We start from the raw sequence: 23025 nt of genomic DNA on the forward strand, positions 1-23025 counted from the left end.
TACAGACCCTGGTTCAATTCCAGACTGTATCACAACTGGCCGTGATTGGGAGTCCCATAGGGCAGCGCACAATTGGCCCAGCATCGTCTGGGTTTGGCCATGGTAGGCCGTCATTGTAAATAAGAATTTGTTCTTAATTTAATTTAATTTGTTCTTGATTTAATCACCCAGCAGTGCTATTTGCAGAGTTAATAATATAATAATACTCTTAGAATTTCTTCTTATCTTTCATTTACAATCTGTAAAAACTACGAGAATAGAAAGGTTCAAACATCACAGCACAGTTTAAGAATATATGGCAAATAGAAACAAAACCGAATGGACTTCAGAGATTGATTGGAGGGGTTGAGGGTAGCTGAAGGATGGAACTAAAAACAAACAAAAGATAACTGTTGTAAAATACGTTGTGTCTGTAAAATTATGTATAAGCTGTAGGTGTAAGTGTAAGTGTTGTTATCCATGAGTTTATTCCAATTAGGGGAGGTGGGGTAGGGTTAGGGGAAAACAATAAAGGAAAATATATATTAAAAAAAATATATACAGTGCCAGTCAAATGTTTGGACACACCTACTCATTCAAGGGTTTTTCTTTATTTTTACTATTTTCTACATTGTAGAATAATAGCGAAGACATCACAAATATGAAAGAACACATAAGAAAATCAAGTAGTAACCAAAAAAGTGATAAACAAATCAAAATATATTTTAGATTTGAGATTATTCAAAGTATCCACCATTTGCCTTGATGACAGCTTTGCACAATCTTGGCATTCTCTCAACCAAATCCACCTGGAATGCTTTTCCAACAGTCTTATAGGAGTTCCCACATATGCTGAGCACTTGTTGGCTGCTTTTCCTTCAGTCTGCGGCCCAAATAATCCCAAACCATCTCAATTGAGTTGAGGTAGGGTGATTGCGGAGGCCAGGTCCTCTGATGCAGCACTCCATCACTCTCCTTCCTGGTCAAATAGCCCTTACACAGCCTGGAAATGTGTTGGGTCATTGTTCTGTTGAAAAACAAATTATAGTCCAACAAAGCACAAACCAGATGGGATGGCATATCACTGCAGAATGCTGTGGTAGCAATGCTGTGTCACGCCCTGACCTTAGAGAGCCGTTTTATTTCTCTATTTGGTTAGGTCAGGGTGTGATGTGGGGTGGGCATTCTATTTTTTGTTTTCTAGGTTTCTTTATTTCTATGTTTTGGCCGGGTATGGTTCTCAATCAGGGACAGCTGTCTATCGTTGTCTCTGATTGGGAATCATACTTGGGAAGCCCTTTTTCCCTCCTTTCAGTGTGGGTAGTTAACTTTGTTAGTGGCACTTAGCCCTGTAAGCTTCACGGTTGTTTATCTTGTGTCTTGTTTTGTTGGCGACATTCCTTAAATAAAAAGAGAACTGTACGCTCACCACGCTGCACTTTGGTCCACATCCAACAACACCCGTGACATTCTAGTTAAGTGTGCCTTGAATTCTAAATAAATCACAGACAGTGTCACCAGCAAAGCACCCCCACACCATCACACCTCCTCCTCCATTCTTCACGGTGGGAACTACACATGCAGAGATCATCAGTTCACCTACTCTGCGTCTCACAAAGACACAGCGGTTGGAACCAAAAATCTCACATTTGAACTCATCAGACCAAGGGACAGATTTCCACCAGTCTAATGTCCATTGCTCGTGTTTCTTGGCCCAAGCAAGTCTCTTCTTATTGGTGTCCTTTAGTAGTGGTTTCCTTGCAGCAATTCGACCATGAATGCCTAATTCACACAGTCTCCTCTGAACAGTGGATGTTGAGATGAGTGTCTGTCACTTGAACTCTGTGAGGCATTTATTTGGGTTGCAATTTCCGAGGCTAGTAACTCTAATGAACTTATCCTCTGCAGCAGAGGTAACTCTGGGTCTTCCTTTCCTGTAGCGGTCCTCGTGAGAGCCAGTTTCATCTGACCATCATGTCTTAAAGTCATGATGGACTGTTGTTTCTCTTTGCTTACTTGTGCTGTTCTTGCCATAATATGGACTTTGTATTTGACCAAATCTTCTGTATACCACCCCTACCTTATCACAACACAACTGATTGGCTCAAACGCATTAAGAAATGAAAGAAATTCCACAAGTGAACTTTTAACAAGGCACACCTGTTAATTGAAATGCATTCCAGGTGACTACCTCATGAAGCTGGTTGAGAGAATGCCAAGAGTGTGCAAAGCTGTCATCAAGGCAAAGGGTGGCTACTTTGAAGAATCTCAAATATAAAATATATTTGGATTTGTTTAACAGTTTTTTGGTTACTACGTGATTCCATATGTGTTATTTCATATTTTTTGTCTTCACTATTATTCTACAAGGTAGAAAATAGTAAAAAAAATAAAGAAAAACCCTGGAATGAGTAGGTGTGTGCAAACTTTTCACTTAAAATATTATTATATATTATATATATATATGGGCGATTGTAAATTATGCAAACAATTACATTCATAGAAGCAAAAATATATCTCTAATATTAAATCTGATTTACCACCTAAAAAAAATTAAATATATATTTTTAAACACAACCAGGCTGTTATGATCATGCCACTCAGATCACTGAGCGAAGTACATGGGGTGAACGTTCTGCATGACAAGCAATTTCACTGTAAACTCATACCATATTCATGGCCACACTCATTTTTATGTATATAATTCTCTTTGTTAACCATTAGTAATTTATGTCACTCTTTGTCTTGAATTATGAATATATTGCAACACTCTTTATAGCATGCATGCTACGAGGATATACAGGCCTTGAATGCAGGGAAAATGTCCTCAACATGTGAAAAGGTTTCAGTAATTCAATGACACTTAGTTGAACAGCATTTTCATGCTAATTAAAAAGGTTCAACAGATTTTGGCCGCACATTGGCCATCATGGCTCTCGTGTGAAAAGGTGGCGTCATTGCACAGGCCAAGAGCTAGGCTATTTATACGCTTCAAGATTTACAACAAGTGTTGTTTATCTTTGTGCACATTACGTGTCAGCTCTACTTTTCCCCAACTACTGTGTCAGGATGTTATCATTCCACTAAAGTGAATGATGCCTAAATGTTCCTTTTTAAGTCCTCCTTTTATACTGCAGTCAAGACGGTGGCCATGTTTGAGCTGTGAGCCACTGGGCACAGATACCAATTCAACATCTATTCCACATTTGATCAATGTAATTTCATTGAAATTATGTGGAAACAATGTTGATTCACCAGTGTGTGCCCAGTGAGGAGTGTCTGTCTTTGTGACCTCATACCGTACATGGCCAGCCCTGAAAAAATGCAGTCATCTCAAACTTCAGCATCTCAAACTAGCAATGTCCGGTGGTTACCTCCTTGGCTGGCTGGGATGGCCAAGGCCCAGGGGATGTTTTGGTTGGTCTGTTTACTGGTTTTTCTGGGATTTTTTGGCAGTCTTGTTTTCGATATTGGCTCACCCGTGTTCTTTCTAAAGCCTAATCTACACTGAAATTCCTGCATTCCCCTTGGCTCTTCCCCTTTCCCAAGTCCCACCGGCTCAGCAACTGCCTGTTGGACCCCTGGCTTTCCTCTCCTCTATGCCCCCCTCCTTCCTGCCTGTCGGTGCTGTGCGTGACAGTAGCTCACTGAGAAGTGGAAATTAGACTAGTAAACAATGATTAGCTGCAGGGCTGGGGCAGCCTGGTCTACCGTGGGTCCTGTCTCCACGCGCCTGCCGCCAGAGCATTATATGCAACATGAAGCCCTCCAAGCCCCTTCCCATCCCCAGTCCCTTCCCACCACTCTTCTCCCCACCCCGGCAGAGTCAGCTTGGGGTCAGGGACAAACTTTCACAGCCAGGTTACAGGAGATAATCACAGGCAAACACGGCAGCCACACACAAAAAGAACACACATGAGCCCCCGCCTGCGAGTGGCCACATGTGTATGAAGGAGAGCAGGAGGAGGAGAAGGTCAGTTATGATGTAGTGTTACACACACAGAAGAATTACCCTGTAGCGATAGCACAATGAGACAAGCAAGAAATAGTCATCCAAGTGAAGCAGTGTCTTCTGTTCTGAGACACCTACAGCACCCGATGTCACAGGAAGGCCAAAAATATCAGCAAGGACATCAACCACCCATGCCACTACCTGTTCACCCCGCTATCATCCACAAGGTGAGGTCAGTGCAGGTGCATCAAAGCTGGGACTGAGAGACTGAAAAATTGCTTCTATCTCAAGGCCGTCAGACTGTTAATTAAATAGCCATAACTAGCTGGCTTCCTCCCGATTACGTAACCCTGCACCTTAGAGGCTGCTGCCCTATATACAGTGGGGCAAAAAAGTATTTAGTCAGCCACCAATTGTGCAAGTTCTCCCACTTAAAAAGATGAGAGAGGCCTGTAATTTTCATCATAGGTACACTTCAACTATGACAGACAAAATGAGAAAAAAAATCCAGAAAATCACATTGTAGGATTTTTTATGAATTTATTTGCAAATTATGGTGGAAAATAAGTATTTGGTCACCTACAAACAAGCACGATTTCTGGTTCTCACATACCTGTAACTTCTTCTTTAAGAGGCTCCTCTGTCCTCCACTCGTTACCTGTATTAATGGCACCTGTTTGAACTTGTTATCAGTATAAAAGACACCTGTCCTCAACCTCAAACAGTCACACTCCAATCTCCACTATGGCCAAGACCAAAGAGCTGTTAAAGGACACCAGAAACAAAATTGTAGACCTGCACCAGGCTGGGAAGACTGAATCTGCAATAGGTAAGCAGCTTGGTTTGAAGAAATCAACTGTGGGAGCAATTATTAGGAAATGGAAGACATACAAGACCACTGATAATCTCCCTTGGTCTGGGGCTCCACGCAAGATCTCACCCCGTGGAGTCAAAATGATCACAAGCACGGTGAGCAAAAATCCCAGAACCACACGGGGGGACCTCGTGAATGACATGCAGAGAGCTGGGACCAAAGAAACAAAGCCTAGCATCAGTAACACACTACGCCGCCAGGGACTCAAATCCTGCAGTGCCAGACATGTCCCCCTGCTTAACTTCTTCGATATAGGGGGCGCTCTTTTAATTTTTGGATGAAAAACGTTCCCGTTTTAAACAAGATATTTTGTCACGAAAAGATGCTCAACTATGCATATAATTGACAGCTTTGGAAAGAAAACACTCTGACGTTTCCAAAACTGCAAAGATATTGTCTGTGAGTGCCACAGAACTAATGTTACAGGCGAAACCCAGATAAAAATCCAATCAGGAAGTGCCGCATTTTTTTAAACCGCCTCATTCCAATGACTCCTTATATGGCTGTGAAGGAGCTAGGAGTCAGCTTACGTTTTCCACGTTTTCCCCAAGGTGTCTACAGCATTGTGACATATTTGTAGGCATATCATTGGAAGATTGACCATAAGAGACTACATCTACCAGGTGGTCGCTGGGTGTCCTCTGTTGCAATTATTGCGTAATCTCCAGCTGCAGTATTTTTCCGTTTGCTTCTGTTGAGAAGCCAGCTGCCACCACTGATAGATTATCGAATAGATATGTGAAAAACACCTTGAGGATTGATTCCAAACAACGTTTGCCATGTTTCTGTCGATATTATGGAGCTAATTTGGAAAAAAGTTTGGCGTTGTAAGTGACTGTATTTTCCGGTATTTTTCTTAGCCAAACGTGATGAACACAACGGAGCTATTTCGTCTACACAAATAATATTTTTGGAAAAAATGAACATATGCTATCTAACTAAGAGTCTCGTCATTGAAAACATCCAAAGTTCTTCAAAGGTAAATGATTTTATTTGAATGCTTTTCTTGTTTTTGTGAAAATGTTGCCTGCTGAATGCTAGGCTTAATGCTATGCTAGGCTATCAATACTCTTACACAAATGCTTGTGTAGCTTTGGTTGAAAAGCATATTTTGAAAATCTGAGATGACAGTGTTGTTAACAAAAGGCTAAGCTTGTGTTTCAATATATTTATTTCATTTCATTTGCGATTTTCATGAATAGGAAACGTTGCGTTATGGTAATGAGCTTGAGGCTATGATTACGCTCCCGGATACGGGATTGCTCGTCGCTAGAGGTTAAGCCAGTACATGTCCAGGCCCGTCTGAAGTTTGCTAGAGAGCATTTGGATGATACAGAAGAAGATTGGTAGAATGTCATATGGTCAGATGAAGCCAAAATATAACTTTTTGGTAAAAACTCAACTCGTCGTGTTTGGAGGACAACGAATGCTGAGTTGCTTCCAAAGAACACTATACCTACTGTGAAGCATGGGAGTGGAAACATCATGCTTTGGGGCTGTTTTTCTGCAAAGGGACCAGGACGACTGATCCGTGTAAAGGAAAGAATGAATGGGGCCATGTATCGTGAGATTTTGAGTGAAAACCTCCTTCCATCAGCAAGGGCATTGAAGATGAAACGTGGCTGGGTCTTTCAGCATGACAATGATCCCAAACACACCGCCTGGGCAACGAAGGAGTGACTTCGTAAGAAGCATTTCAAGGTCCTGGAGTTGCCTAGCCAGTCTCCAGATCTCAACCCCATAGAAAATCTTTGGAGGGAGTTGAAAGTCTGTGTTGCCCAGCACCAGCCCCAAAACATCACTGCTCTAGAGGAGATCTGCATGGAGGAATGGGCCAAAATACCAGCAACAGTGTGTGAAAACCTTGTGAAGACTTACAGAAAATGTTTGACCTCTGTCATTGCCAACAAAGGGTATATAACCAAGTTTTGAGATAAACTTTTGTTATTGACCAAATACTTATTTTCCACCATCATTTGTAAATAAATTCATTAAAAATCCTACAATGTGATTTTCTGGATTTTTTTTCTCATTTTGTCTGTCATAGTTGAAGTGTACCTATGATGAAAATTACAGGTCTCTCTCATCTTTTTAAGTGGGAGAACTTGCACAATTGGTGGCTGACTAAATACTTTTTTGCCCCACTGTACATAGAATTGGAATCACTGGCCACTTTAATAATGGAACACTAGTCACTTTAATAATGTTTAAATAATGTTGACATACTGCTTTACTAATCTCCTATGTATATACTGTATCTGTTCTACTGTTGTTTAGTCAATGCCACTCCCGACATTGCTCCATCTAATATTTATATGTTTCTTAATTCCATTCTTTTACTTTTAGATTAGTGTGTATTGTTGTGAACTGTTAGATACTACTACACTGTTCGAGCTAGGATCACAAGCATTTCCCTACACCCGTAATAACATCTGCTAAATATGTGTATGTGACCAATACAATTTGATTTGATTTTATATTTCTGTGTCTGGTTAACCGAGGAATCATGCTGGATGCTTTCGTGTTTTCAGAAACACCACATTTCTGCTGACAAAACAGGGAGAGGGAAGTGAACAGCTTCTAGACATAGTTATGAAGTTGGATAACTATCAAAAACAGAAAAGAGAGACCAATTTCATTTTGAAGTACAGAGGGTCAAACAAAACTTTACATCATTGAAGGTATAATATGCAGAATTACAGATTGTGGCTTCAATTGTATCCAAACTATGGAATAATTATGTATTTTCACATTTCTCTCAACCAATTAAAAGAAACAACCAATTAAAACTAGTAGTAAAACATACACATACAGAGCATGTTTAATGTACCTTCTGACGTTTGAGCAATGCTCTACATTGCGTGATTTTACCTGTATTCCATTTCAAGTCTCAGAGGAACAAGACATTTAAAAAAAACACAAAGGTTTTTTTACCCTTAAAACCTTTTCTGTTGTTATTTATGTAGTTTAACATTTTTTTTATGTTGAAAGCATCCTTTCTTCCCACTTTCAACATTACTGTACAGTTACTGTACATTACTGTACAGTCATACCTTAGAATAATAACACATATTTTGGCTTATGTCAATGTTTAATGTAAAGATTGCTCAATTCAGAAAGGATGATTGCTAAAAAAATATATATAATTTTTCACCATGTTTTCTCAATGACATTCAATTCACCATTGAAAAAAGGGGAAAGTTTAAGTTTGTTCCACCTGAGCGAGTCTGTCTACAAGTCAGAGACCACTATGATGACACACCAAATGTGTTTGATGGATCCTTTTTGTCTTCTAATGCCTCCCAAGGGGAAAGTAATCAGATTATGTTACTGATCTTGGGTAATCCAAAAGTTACGTTACTGATTACAATTCTGGACAGGCAACTAGTAACATTTTGAAAGTAACCTACCCAACCCTGCATGTAATGAGGACTCTACAGTTTTTAATAAAAACTCAGCTCAAATAATATTTGAATCAATTTAAGAAAGGCTTGGCAGATTGATCTCTTAAAGATATTCTCCGGTACTTTTGTATACTTTTTAGCCAGTAGTGCTCAGGAGCCAAAAGGGCTCCCAGGATATTGCGTACTACTTCACAAATGTGCAGATATGTGCACCACGTCATTGCTGGCTCTCTCGCTCTACTGTGTGTGCGTTTTGCTGGCGGTCACTCAAATGCCGAGGGGCTGAAGCTCATTGGCTGAAACTTGAATTGCTAGGGGGCTGGCCCACGTGACGGTTAATGTATGGGAAATGCCATCACACAGCTTCCAGAAAACAGTGGCTTTCAAACTGGCTATGTGAGGTAATAGATTATGCATGTATGAACTACACATTGACACATCCAGCCCAAAGTGGGAGGTTTAAAAATACTTAGTAGTCGCCAAAGTACCGGAGCATGTCTTTAATTACTATTATTTAACCTCAGCTATGAAAATAGGCTATGCAATGATTAAATAATCTAGACCAAAACATAGAAAAAAAATCTGTAACACCCATAGCGAGAATTCCCCCTCCCCCTTTCCCGTTTCCTCATGCCCCAATAATGAGTGACTGTGCTGGAGTATTACTGAAGTCTCTGTCCCCCTAACTTACTGCCTCACATTTAGAAAATGTTAGTGCCTTCAATTAGGGTCATTACCTCCCTGCAAAAATAAACTTCACAGTTGGTGAGAGAACTAGAAACACAAATATCTTCTTTGACACTGAGGGGGGGGGGGGGGGAGTTTTGGCTCTGGAACTAAAATTCAACTTTGATTTCAATAAAGAATAAACTGTACTTTGTAATGCATGCCAAGGACAGTGCTCAGGTTGACCATGATGTGTGCTACCAGGCATGAAAGCATGATATACTGTATTTCAGGTACCAAAACCGACATCTTTAGTGTCACCTTCCACCTGCACCTTTCGAGGGATCAGAATGTCATTCAATCCTTTTGATCTCCTGAAAAGTTTCCTCCTAACTCTTTGGCACTCAAGAGCCACTTCAGAGAGCACCCAGAGGGCACCTGAGGTGTATTGTGATATTATATAAAGAAAACTGCCATTGGATGGCTCTAAGCTGGTCTCAGAGCATTTCGTATTATTCTGTACGTAATTCCAAGACACTCCCATGTATTCATTTGTGGTTGTTCATCACCCATTTCCTATGATATGGTACTAATTACAATTCATATTATACATTGGCAAGAAAAAAGTATGTGAACCCTTTGGAATGACCTGTATTTCTGCATAAATTAGTCATAAAATTTGATCTGATCTTCAACTAAGTCACATCAATAGACAAACAGTGTGCTTAAACTAATAAAATACAAATTATTTTATTTTTCTTGTCTGAATTGAATAGATAATTTCAATATTCACAGTGTAGGTTGGGAAAAGTATGTGATCCCCTAGGCTAATGACTTTTCCAAAAGCTAATTGGAGTCCAATCAATGAGACGAGATTGAAGATGTTGGTTTGAGCTGTCCTGCCCTATAAAAAACACTCACAAAATGTTAGTTTGCTATTCACAAGAAGCATTGCCTGATATTAACCATGCCTCAAACAAAAGAGATTTCAGAAGACCTAAGATTAAGAATTGTTGACTTGCATAAAGCTGGAAAAAGGTTATAAAAGTATCTCTAAAAGCCTTAATGTTCATCAGTCCACGGTAAGACACATTGTCTATAAATGGAGAAAGTTCAGCACTGTTGATACTCTCCCTAGGAGTGGCTGTCCTGCAAAGATGACTGCAAGAGCACAGTGAAGAATGCTCAATGAGGTAAGAAGAATCCTGGAGTGTCAGCTAAAGACTTACAGAAATCTCTGGAACATGTTAACATCTCTGTTGACGAGTCTACGATACGTAAAACACTAAACAAGAATGGTGTTCATGGGAGGACACCACGGAAGAAGCCACTGCTGTCCAAAAAAACATTGCTGCAAGTCTGAAGTTCGCAAAATAGTCCCTTGGATGTTCCACAGCACTTCTGGCAAAATGTTCTGTGGACAGATGAAAATAAAGTTGATTCGTTTGGAAGAAACACACAACACTATGTGTTGAGAAAAAAAGGCACAGCACACCAACATCAAAACCTCACCCCAACTGTAAAGTATGATGGAGGGAGCATCATGGTTTGGGGCTGCTTTGCAACCTGATTTAAAATGCTGTGACATGACCTCGAGAGCGGTTCACACCAGACATCCTAAAAATATTGCTGAACTGAAACAGTTTTGTAAAGATGAATGGTCCAAAATTCCTCTTGGCCGTTGTGCAGGTCTGATTCGCAACTACGGAAAATGTTTGGTTGAGGTTATTGCTGCCAAAGGAGGGTCAACCTGTTATTAAAGTTCACATACTTTTCCCACCCTGCACTGTGAATGTTTACACGGTGTGTTCAATAAAGACATGAAAACATATAATTGTTTGTGTGTTATTAATTTAAGTTAGATGAAGATCAGATCAAATTTTATGACCAATTGATGCAGAAATCCAGATAATTCCAAAGGGTTCACATACTTTTTCTTGCCCATGTATGTTACAAATTTGCAAAACATATGATATGTTACGAATTCTAGCTAAGTGGCTAACATTAGCTAGCTGGTTAACATTAGCTAGGCTAGGGGTTAAGTTTATACAAGAAAATATTTAACTAGGCAAGCCAGTTAAGAACACATTCTTATTTACAATGACGGCCTACCCCGGACCAATTGTGCGCCACCCTATGGGATTCCCAATCACAGCTGGATCTGATACAGCCTGGATTTGAATCATGGACTGTGATGCCACTTGCACTGAGATGCCATGCCTTAGACCACTGCCCCACTCGGTAGCCCAGGGTTAGGGTTAAGGTTAGGGTTAAGAGTAGGAGTTAAAGTAGGGTTAGGGGAAGGGTTAACTAAAAGTGTTACGGTTGAGGTTAGGAGAAGGGGAAGTAGTTGCAAAGTAGCTAAAAAGTAGTAAGTAGTTGAAAAGTTGCTAATTAGCTAAAATGCTAAAGTTGTCTGTGATTAAATTCAAACCCGCAAACTTTGGGGTTGCTAGACTTTAGGTTTAGGGTAAGGGTTAGCTAAAAGGCTTAAGGTTAGGGTTAGGGGAAGGGTTAGCTAAAAGGGTTAAGATTAAGGGCAGGGGATTTTGTTTCAAAGTAGCTAGAAAACAGTAAGTAGTTGAAAAGTTGCTAATTATCTAAAATGCTAAAGATTCAAACTCTCAACCTTTTGGTTTTTGCCTTAAGTAACCATCTGTCCTATGCAAATATACGAAACATAACATACCATACTAAATGGAGTGTCTCGGATTATGTACAGAATAATATGAAAGGCTCTGAGACCAGGTTGCAGGCTCATATCTGAAACATGGCTCTCACGCAGAACTACAGCCACTTTTATGCTTTGTAAAGGCTTGAAGAAATGCTGTAGCATGAGACCTGCTGAAAATATGAATATGAATTTTTCATAGATTTTCTCTGATAAGATTTCGGGCTTTATGTTTAGAGGTGTTTGTATAAGCATACTTATGTAAGGCAAGTTAGTCTATTTACCTGTATTGCAAATGCAACATTGTATTTATCATTTTTAAATAACCTGATAGTTTTACACAGGCAGGAAGTTCTTCATAATGGCAAAATAAACAGTCTATATATGGTCTATAGACAATATTTCAATCCACACTTGGATAATTATTTTAGTTGCATCCATGTGAACTATGGGTTATTTTAATTTTATATCACTAGACAGGTGTGTAAGAGCCACCCAAGACCTTATCAAGATGGAGGTTAATTTAATTTAAACACTTCTGATAGTTACCCATCCCTAGTTCAATAAGCTAAATGTAATTTAGGCTATTCAAGAAAGGAAATTCAGACAATGATGGAAGATCTAACATAATTGTATTATTACAAATATTATTTGTTTCATCTTCTGCGCAATATTATGGAAACCTTCGGACTCCGGTAGGCTCATACGCAACTTTCACTGGCCTTCAGAGTTCGATTTGAAACACGAGATAGTTGAGTGATTGAAAATACTATCACAAAGATATACAACTTGCTATATGCAGCACTAAAAGAACGCAATATGCAACAACGCGTTGCACAGTACCTGAAAAGTAGTCAAACTTAATGAAAACCAATGCTTTTTAAATACATGTATTAGGCTACATGGCACCATGAGAACATTCATAATTTTATGAGAGAGACTAAACAGAGTTTCAGTTAGGCTAATTATGGAGAGAATAGAATGTCCATGCAGACGCGCTCAAAAGCAAACCATACGTTATCGACTATATGAGAAACAAACCGCTATACGCTTTTCTGTACCAAACTGCGCCATTGAGTTTTCTAAGTATAAGTAAGTATAACAATTTAAAATTGGATCGTCTGTCACTATTCGAGTTTGTAAAATAATCGTCACTTTCCTCCTAAACTTGTCACTAGTTACTGGAGCTCACCTCCGGGGACAGCGGTTTCCTAGTGCGCGGCGCGCGTCGAGGTCCAACAGCAGAAAGATAATATATAGTGGGGTCTGCAGGGCTATCACAATGGGAGGAGTATGAAAATAATGCTGAGCCCTGCCCACAGACTGCAAACATATAAGACACCGTGCTGAAGCAAAACAAGTCACTAAGGTCTTACATCTTGCTGAAAAGTGTGACTAGAGAACAACTTCACCATAACTCACCAAGCTTAATCTGAGATAATTTCCCAAGAAGTACTGAGACTGTCACCATGGTCTCAGCAGGACACTTTGGACTTTAAACTAACTGAACTAGTTTTATATTAGATGGATTCATTGAAATTGAATATCACAAAATCACCTTTGAAAAGTAAGCTGGACTAAAACTGACTGAGAGTGCTGAAAAAAGTGGAACTTTTTTGTACTGTTTTTTTCTATTCACAATATCTGTCTCCAGGAATAGGTAATAAATCATCTAGAACCATGGCACTGCTGGACACAGAGTTTGAGGTGAAGGGCAGCAGCAGCATCATCAGGGAGTGGAGTGGACAGGTCCAGCCAGCGCTGGTCGCCTCCTTGGTTTTCCTCTTCTGTCTGGAAGCCTGTCTGTGGGTCAGGAATCTCAGACTCAAGAGAAGGCTGCCAGGACCTTTTGCCTGGCCGGTGGTGGGCAATGCCATGCAGCTGGGGCAGATGCCTCATATCACCTTCTCCAAGCTGGCAAAGAAGTACGGCAACGTGTATCAGATAAGACTGGGCTGCAACAACATAGTGGTGCTTAATGGAGACACAGCAATACGAGAAGCCTTGGTTCAGCACAGCACAGAGTTTGCAGGCAGACCTGACTTTGTGTCTTTTCGGATGATTTCAGGAGGCAGGAGCATGACATTCACTAACTACAGCAAACAGTGGAAAATGCACCGGAGAATTGCACAATCTACCATTAGAGCTTTCTCCTCAGCAAACAGCCAGACCAAGAAAGCATTTGAGCAGCACGTTTTAGGAGAATCTATGGATCTTGTGCAGGTATTTCTGAGAATGAGTGCAGATGGACAATATTTTAATCCCGCTCATGAATTTACAGTCGCTGCTGCAAATGTAATCTGTGCCCTGTGCTTTGGAAAACGTTATGGCCATGATGATATTGAGTTTAGAACTCTCCTAGGCAGAATGGACAAGTTTGGAGAGACGGTGGGGGCTGGCAGCTTGGTGGATGTCATGCCCTGGCTTCAGAATTTCCCAAATCCTGTCCGCAGCGTCTACCAGAATTTCAAACACATAAATGAGGAGTTTTTTACCTTTGTGAAAGACAAAGTGGTGCAGCACAGAGAAACCTTCAACCCTGATGTGACCCGGGACATAAGTGATGCTATCATTAATGTGATTGAGCACGGAAAGGACAGTGGACTGACCAAAGACTTCACAGAAGGAACAGTCACAGACCTTATTGGAGCCGGCCAAGACACAATGTCAACCATTTTACAATGGATTCTCCTGCTTTTGATCAAATACCCCATCATCCAAACCAAGCTGCAGGAGCAGATTGACAAAGTGGTAGGCCGTGACAGGCTGCCCTGTATTGAGGACAAAGCCAACCTGGCTTACCTAGATGCCGTTATCTATGAGACCATGCGCTACACCAGCTTTGTACCCCTCACCATCCCCCATTCCACCACCTCAGATGTTACCATCGAAGGCTTCCACATCCCCAAAGACACAGTGGTCTTCATCAACCAGTGGTCTGTCAACCACGACCCTTTACAGTGGAAGGACCCACATCTCTTTGACCCTTCACGTTTCCTAGATGAAAGCGGTGCTCTTGACAAGGACCTAACTAACAGCGTCATGATCTTCTCCACTGGTAAGAGGCGATGTATCGGCGACCAGATTGCCAAAGTGGAAATCTTTTTATTTACAGCCATCTTGCTTCACCAGTGTACCTTTGAGAGCAACCCCTCAGAGACCCTGACCCTTGGTTGTTCCTATGGGCTCGCATTGAAGCCCCTGTACTACACCATCACAACCAAGCTCAGGGGGAAGCTGCTCGGTCTGGTGTCACCTGCATAAAAATCTCATCCCAATATTGTGACTCAAGGCCAGCAGAAACTACAAGTTTGCCAAGCAATGATATTTTACAGTGAGTATTAGTAAACATGCACTGAATGTTGTTGTTGAGTGTAATATTTCATATTTAATATTTCATTAATATCTGATCACAATTTAATATGTTTGCATTGTTGTTGATACAGGATTGAAAGTATGATTACAGTGATGGAAAGTTTGCTAGGTATAGCTTTTTCTCCTGTGTTGGGGGCCAGTTGTCATGGGGTCAATCAATTTGAACAGGTTCTCAAACTATGTACTTGACAATTTTCTTTAATTAAGTATACTTTTGTTTCATATACATTTTGAGTTTTGAGCGTACTTCATATACAGTATTCAGCATGTTAACATATGAAAATATGTGCAGGAAACTAGAATATTCCTCAACAGTCAATGGAAGGTTATATCACAGTGTAATATGCCTGTGAGTGTTTGTGAATGTTGTAGTCACACCTGAAGGACCACAGTTTGTTGCCTTGAGGACTTTGTGGATGTCTGTTATTAACATGGTGATGTTTCAATATATTTATCTTTTTCACATAAAGCTGTCACAATTTTTTTTTTATATATATATATTTCAGGTATGAACAATATTTGTTAAGTATTATAATCAAATCCACTATCTACTGTACACCATGCATATGAGCACATTGAATACTGTTGACAGATGCTGACGAACTGCTAAAGGAAAATCACGATATGTATTTTCCATAGCCTACCGTGTGAAGACAATTCAGCGTTAACAGTACTGTTGCCTCTGTGCAACTTCACGCTCAGTGTCTCCAACAATATTTGGAGGTGTTTCAATGGTGAGGTGGGTTTCTACTGGAGTCTAGAAGTATGGTACTGATAATGCTGATGAACAGTTGGGAGAGGACCAATTCTAAACACGGACCCTATTGATCTTCTCAGAAATCTACTTTACTGAACAGGCACTCCAGCTACACAACCCATCCCTTCATATCCAAACCAACTGTCACTAAATACAATATTACTACACAAGTAAATGGAGTTTTGATGTATTTTCAAAAATGCATGCATGTTTAAACCTCAAGGCTCTGAAATCTGTAGATGTAATGTCACCTTTGTCAAACCTTTGTCAAAACATGTTTTCAGAAATGTATTAAATATTGTTCAGAATATCTGCCTCTCTCAAACCAAGAAACTCAACTACAACATGTGTTGAATGTCCATGCAAGGATTAATGATTGAAAATATGTTGTTTTGTTTGTTTGTTTTAGATGATTGAAAAATAGGCTACATCTGGAATTAATAAAGCAATGTTTAAATCAATCAGGGGCTGATAGTGACTGATTCTGCTTCTCTCTCGTTTGTCATTGATTAACTCATTAAAAGTACCTCATCACCGGAAGGATTGCATTCTCCTCTCCATGTGTTGTTCTTTGTAGTAACACACTCCATGTACAGCGGAATGAATATGAGGTGGTGCATAAAAAATTACAAAGTAACAATTATTATGGTGATTCACACTCTAAGGTACATTGTATAATACAATACTTATTAAATTATAATACAACTGTCAACAAGTGTTTATCACTGGTTACAATCATTATGTTTTACAGCTAGTCTACACCAGTCCTGCATGTTTGATCTCATCAAAACTGTTAAAACACATCAAATGTATTTCAATTGTGATCTGGTTTGGCAACAATACATCATATAACAGAGGAATCTCTCCTTGCAGCAAGCATCACCATCAGAGCACAGAATTCCATAGTAGATGAATTCCTGCTGAACAGCATTGAACCCCCAGTAGGTCTACTTTCTAAAATTTGTTTCTCTCCATAGCTTTATTACTAGTGTAATTGTCAGAGGTCCCTGTTTTGAAATAACTTTTGAACTATTTTGATAAAGCCTCAAGCCTAAGAGTTATATTATTTTGTTTATAAATATAAATGCTAACAAAAGCTCTTGTAAATGTAGACTTTTATAGAACATATACAAGTGTATTGTTTGTTTCTGTTCTGTGTCCAGATGCAAAACCCAGAGCTTTCATAGTCATATCTTGGATTCTATTCCTAGTGGTGTTTAGAGTTAACAGAACATGGGCTGAAAATAACAGATCAAAAAATGATGTAATTAAAAATGCATACATTAGTTTATAATCCACAGAAGAAAGCTCAACCGAATATTTAAAAGTTACAAGCAGTCCTCCCTTAGCCTGGGTACTTCACTGAGACTTTTGATTTATTTATTTATTTATGTTGCTGTATTTCTGTCAGGAAAAAATCCTACATATGTTCTAGTCATTTAGCAGACGGTTTTATCCAGCACAATTAGGGTTATGTGCCTTGCTCAATGGCACATCAATAGATAGTTTACCTAATCAGCTCAGGGATTCAAACCATTGATCTTTTGGTTACTTGCCATCGTGCTTAACCGCCAAGTTTCCTGCCGCCTTAGAGAGGTAATCAAGCGATTTCCACAATCCAGAATATAACAGGACCAATCAGTGTCCAGTGAGTTTAGTTGGGGTGAGTTTAGCTGCGGTGGTCTTTGTGACTGAAATCTGGAACCCTAACTACTACACCATTTATAGAAACCATCTAAAATGATCCCCTGTGGTACCTGTATTGTGTTTAAAGGTAGTGCAGCCCAATCTTTCAGGTCCTCTGGCCTGCTAAATCTAAACTCTTTCTGTTTTAGCCCTTGGCTGGCAGGCCTGACTGCTTGCTGCTTTCCTCCTTGTCTTACCATGGGTTGAGTGTTAGGTATAAGAAAGAACTGACACTCAGCTGGAATGAGCGACATGGTGCTAAAAGAAATGAATAGGAGTTTTAATGCCTGCTCTGTGGTCACAATGGGAGGGGAGAGATAATAAAAAACCTGAGTCCCTGACCCCTCCCACCCACTAAGAAGATATATAAGGGAGTGTCAAAGCTGAAATCTTCATTCCTCTAATGTGGTCATCTGAAGACGGACACCAAATGCACCACTGCTAACCACTCAACCTGATCGAGCCTGTTCACAAGCCAGCACGGAGGAGGAGGAGGAGGAGGAGACAGAGACTGTAGTGTGTAAGAGGTGCTGAAAACCTTCTTCATTGTCTCGATTCATTTCCTACATTTTCAGATCATAATGTAGGACAGACCATACTTTAAAAAAGACTACTTATTTTTTATTTTGGGGGGAATTGAGGTGAGAGGAGGATCCATTTAAATTATACGGTTACCAGGAATAACGTTCAACAAAGAAAAAGTGTAATCTCTCAAAATTTGAAGAATTGGACAACAGAAATAGAATATCTTAGAACCATGGCACTGCTGGAAACAGACTTTGAGGTGAAGGGCAGCAGCATCATCAGGGAGTGGAGTGGACAGGTCCAGCCAGCGCTGGTCGCCTCCTTGGTTTTCTTCTTCTGTCTGGAAGCCTGTCTGTGGGTCAGGAATCTCAGACTCAAGAGAAGGCTACCAGGACCTTTTGCCTGGCCGGTGGTTGGCAATGCCATGCAGCTGGGGCAGATGCCTCATATCACCTTCTCCAAGCTGGCAAAGAAGTACGGCAACGTGTATCAGATAAGACTGGGCTGCAACAACATAGTGGTGCTTAATGGAGATGCATCAATACGAGAAGCATTGGTTCAACACAGCACAGAGTTTGCAGGCAGACCCAACTTTGTGTCTTTTCAGTCAGTGTCTGGTGGTAACAGCATGACATTCACTAACTACAGCAAACAGTGGAGGACGCACCGGAAGATCGCTCAGACCACCATTAGAGCTTTCTCCTCTGCCAACAGCCAGACCAAAAAAGCATTTGAACAGCACGTTGTGGCAGAGGCCACTGAGCTCATTGAAGCTTTCCTCAAACTTAATGCTGAGGGACAGTTTTTCAACCCTGCTCATGAACTGACAGTAGCTGCTGCCAATGTAATCTGTGCCCTGTGCTTTGGAAAACGTTATGGACATGATGACATTGAGTTTAGAACCCTTCTGGGCAGCGTGGACAAGTTTGGAGAGACGGTGGGGGCTGGCAGCTTGGTGGATGTCATGCCCTGGCTTCAGTATTTCCCAAATCCTGTCCGCAGGGTCTACCAGAGCTTCAAAGACCTCAATAAAGAGTTTTTCACCTTTGTGAGAGACAAGGTTGTGGAGCACAGGGAGACATTTGACCCTGAAGTGACCCGGGACATGAGTGATGCCATTATTGGGGTCATTGACAAGGCGGACAGTGATACCGGGTTGACGGAGGCCCACACAGAAGGGACAGTGTCTGATCTGATTGGTGCAGGACTGGATACTGTGTCCACTTGCCTTCATTGGATGCTCCTTTTATTGGTGAAATACCCCAACATCCAAAACAGACTGCAGGAGCAGATTGACAAAGTGGTAGGCCGTGACAGGCTGCCCTGTATTGAGGACAAAGCCAACCTAGCTTACCTAGATGCCGTTATCTATGAGACCATGCGCTACACCAGCTTTGTACCCCTCACCATCCCACACTCCACCACCTCAGATGTTACCATCGAAGGCTTCCACATCCCCAAAGACACAGTGGTCTTCATCAACCAGTGGTCTGTCAACCACGACCCTTTACAGTGGAAGGACCCACATCTCTTTGACCCTTCACGGTTTCTAGATGAAAATGGTGCCCTTGACAAGGATCTGACCAGCAGTGTGATGATATTCTCAGCAGGAAAGAGGCGATGTATCGGTGACCAGATAGCCAAAGTGGAGGTCTTTTTATTTTCTGCTATTTTGATTCACCAGTGCACATTTGAAAATAATCCAAGTCAGGACCTCTCCTTAGACTGCTCCTATGGGTTAACATTGAAGCCCCTGAACTACAAGATCTCTGCCAAGCTCAGAGGAGAATTACTTACTGGGGCATAAAATCTTGTTCTTTGTGTTTTCAAACAGAGCACCCATTAATGGAGTGCAGTAATCCAATGTAATATAAAAGGTATGTACACAACAGTGAATGTTTATGCTTTAATACTGTAGGTACCAACCATAAGATTTATATTCATATTTTACTATTATCATTATCATTAGCTAATCTGATTGTTGATTGTATAAATCACTTTTTGTGACAGATAACTGAATCATGTTTGTATTTCTATAATTTTATTGAAATTCCTGACATTTGGAATCAAGATATGTTATCCCTCCAGATTTAGGAAAATAGATATTGTAGCAATTCATGTTACAAAATATCCCTTCTAAATTCTCGTAAAAATTGGAAACACATGATATTTGAGTTTTATGAACAATTTCACTCCATCAAAGTATTATGTCAAAGTAGAATTTAATCTACAAGATAAATTAATACAAAAATAACTTAGAGATATGTGTGCAGATTGCTACACAAGTGATATGTAAGAATTTAAATTACTATGATGTGGCAGCCCAAAGTCACAGTTTGTAATAAATCTTAAGTATCTTTTGTTATACATGAGGGTATTTAGTTTGGCCACCCCAAATTGGCATATAAACTGGTGGTCATGAATGGATTTTACTGCAAGTGCTTGGTTGTTGCAGTGATGTGGAGAAATCATGTGTTGTGTTGCCCATGTTGAGATATCTGAAGAATGATACATCCTCTGACCCATTCAGATATGTATTCATGGTGTTTGTATCTGCATAAGTACATACTGTAATAACAATTATACATTTTCAGAAGTTTTGGTGCACTTACATAATTCCATTGTATTATGATGTATTATGTTCTGGTTGGGTCATAAACATGTAGTGTATGATATCCATAGTGCCTGAGCTCCATGCAATAAATCCTATACTCCTTCTCAGCCCTGTCTGTGGCGTATCTCAGTCTTAGGAGAGCACAAATGCTATGAACAAGACAATGCAGCGAGGTCAAAGAGGTAATAATAGATCATGATGTCAAGGCTGTGTGTTGCCATGAAAGATTGATGCGGACCTTGGGTGTTAGCAGCACACATGCTCTGCCTCCAGACCCCAACACCCTGGGTCTGGTAGGGCACATGCAGTCACAACCCCAGCCACAGGCCCCACTCATCAATATTTCACCCAGGGCACTCTGTACTTGGGCTGTAATCCCTATTTAACCCACACACTCTGATTCAGGAGAAGCCAGGTCACCCATGATACAAGTCAGTATTCGACGTCCGTCCCTGTCTGAGGACGTCGAGAAATTACGTGGAAACCGACCACTAGGGGGAAAAGTGAGTGCAGATTTGCTAGGGCAGGGCTGCTCAACCCTTTTCCTGGAGATCTACTGTTCTTTAGGTTTTCAGTCCAACCCTAATTTAGCATATCAGGTTCAGCTAGTTAAGGTCTTGTTGCACAGCTAATTAGTAGTATCAGGTGTGTTAAATTAGGGTTGGACTGAAAACCCACAGGACGGTAGATATCCAGGAAAAGGGTTGGGCAGCCCTGTGCTAGGGTGTTATGGGAAGAGTATAAGCATCTGCCTCTGGCTGAATCAAAAGGTTGCATGTTCGAATCCAGTGATAGAAATGTGTTTTTGATACATTCGTTTTAAGCCTATCCCAAACCTTAACACTTACCTTAACCATTAACCATCCATGCCTAACCTTTTTAAGAATGTTTAGTTTATGCCTGATCTTAACCTTTACTTTATAATTTCGTAGTTAATGCCTAAACAAATATTCAGACCCTTTGCTATGAGTCTCAAAATTGAGCTCATGTTTCTTTTAATCATCCTTGAGATATTTCTTAGAAATTTGACATTTGAAACTATTCTGATGTGAGACTGTGAGAGCTGGTATTTCAAGAGAGTGCCATCTACTGCATCTGCCATCCATCTCAATGCCATCCGAAAGATAACTTTGAATGTAGCTATACTGTATATCTCGTTCTGAAACCTCAAATGTATTGTATATATAAAAGTGGATGTAAAACATAGAACATTTCTTGAAAGACAAGGATAGGAACACAGTATATTTGCTCTGATGTAAGACAGATATGTCATGTTTACACAGGAAATTACTCTAGGAAAATGTTTTGAGTATATATGAGAATTAGACAACCCTTGGACGTCTTCTATATCTTCTCCGTAACTACTACTGTAACTCTGTAGGCCATAGAGATTCTTCTCACCTCCTTACAGCTACAAAATACTGATAGACATAAATAAACATCTACATTTCACATACAAGTTGTTACAGATGTAGGATCTTAATTTGATCACTCTGTCGTTGCTGAGAATTTTTCTGCACAGCAGGAAATGTAGATTTGTGTATTCAAGGTTTAAAAAGGCTTCTAAAGTTTGTCATTTCCACTTTAAAATGTCAAACTTGACAAAAAATATATAAACTCTAGAAAAAAAGGTCAAATTATAATCCACATAATAGTTTCCATTTCCTGTTGTTCCAGGATGATTTACCTAATGTAGCAAACTTGCTCAAATAAAGTTATTATACGGTGCATTCGGAAAGTATTCAGACCCCTTGACTTTTTCCAATTTTTTAAAAACGTTACAGCCTTATTCTACAATGGATTAAAGGGGGGAAAAATCCTCATCGATCTACACACAATACCCCATAATGACAAAGTGAAAACAGGTTTTTAGAAATATTTGCGAAAAGAAAACAAATGTTCAGACCCTTTGCTATGAGTCTCAAAATGCAGGTGCACCATGTTTATTTTAATCATCCTTGAGATATTTCTTCAACTTGATTGGAGTCCACCTGTGGTATATTCAATTGATTGGACATGCTTTGGAAAGGCACACACCTGTCTACAGTGCTTGGCGGGTAGGAGTGTCGGGCCAGTAAATGAAAGGTTGCTGGATCGAATCCCCGAGCTGACAAGGTACTGTAAATATCTGTTGTTCTGCCCCTGAGCAAGGCAGTTAACACCTGGGCGCTGATGACGTGGATGTTGATTAAGGCAGCTTGAAAGATTCTGATTCAGAGGGGTTGGGCTAAATGCAGAAGACACATTTCAGTTGAATGCATTCAGTTGTGCAGCTCACTAGGTGTGCGACTGACTAGATAGCCCCCTTTCCCCTTTGAAAAGTATTCAGACCCCTTCCCTTTCTCCAGATCTTTTTTTACTTCACAGCCTTATTCTAAAATGGATTAATTAAAAAGAAATCCTCATCAATCTACACACAATACACCATAATGACAAAGCAAAAATAGGTTTTTAGAAAGTTTGCAAATCTATTACAGATTAAAACCGGAAAAACAATATTTACGTAGGTATTGAGACCCTTT

General features: G+C 40.2%; 2 pseudogenes; both read left to right on the forward strand.

Annotated features, from left to right (window-relative positions):
- Positions 1–12947: 12947 nt before the first annotated feature.
- Positions 12948–16091, forward strand: LOC139375256 (cytochrome P450 1B1 pseudogene; annotated as a pseudogene).
- A 1673-nt stretch (positions 16092–17764) lies between these two features.
- Positions 17765–20610, forward strand: LOC139375257 (cytochrome P450 1B1 pseudogene; annotated as a pseudogene).
- The last annotated feature ends 2415 nt before the right edge of the window (positions 20611–23025 follow it).

Source organism: Oncorhynchus clarkii, chromosome 19 (assembly GCF_045791955.1).
Source record: "Oncorhynchus clarkii lewisi isolate Uvic-CL-2024 chromosome 19, UVic_Ocla_1.0, whole genome shotgun sequence".
In the NCBI taxonomy this organism is placed as follows: Eukaryota; Metazoa; Chordata; class Actinopteri; order Salmoniformes; family Salmonidae; genus Oncorhynchus; species Oncorhynchus clarkii.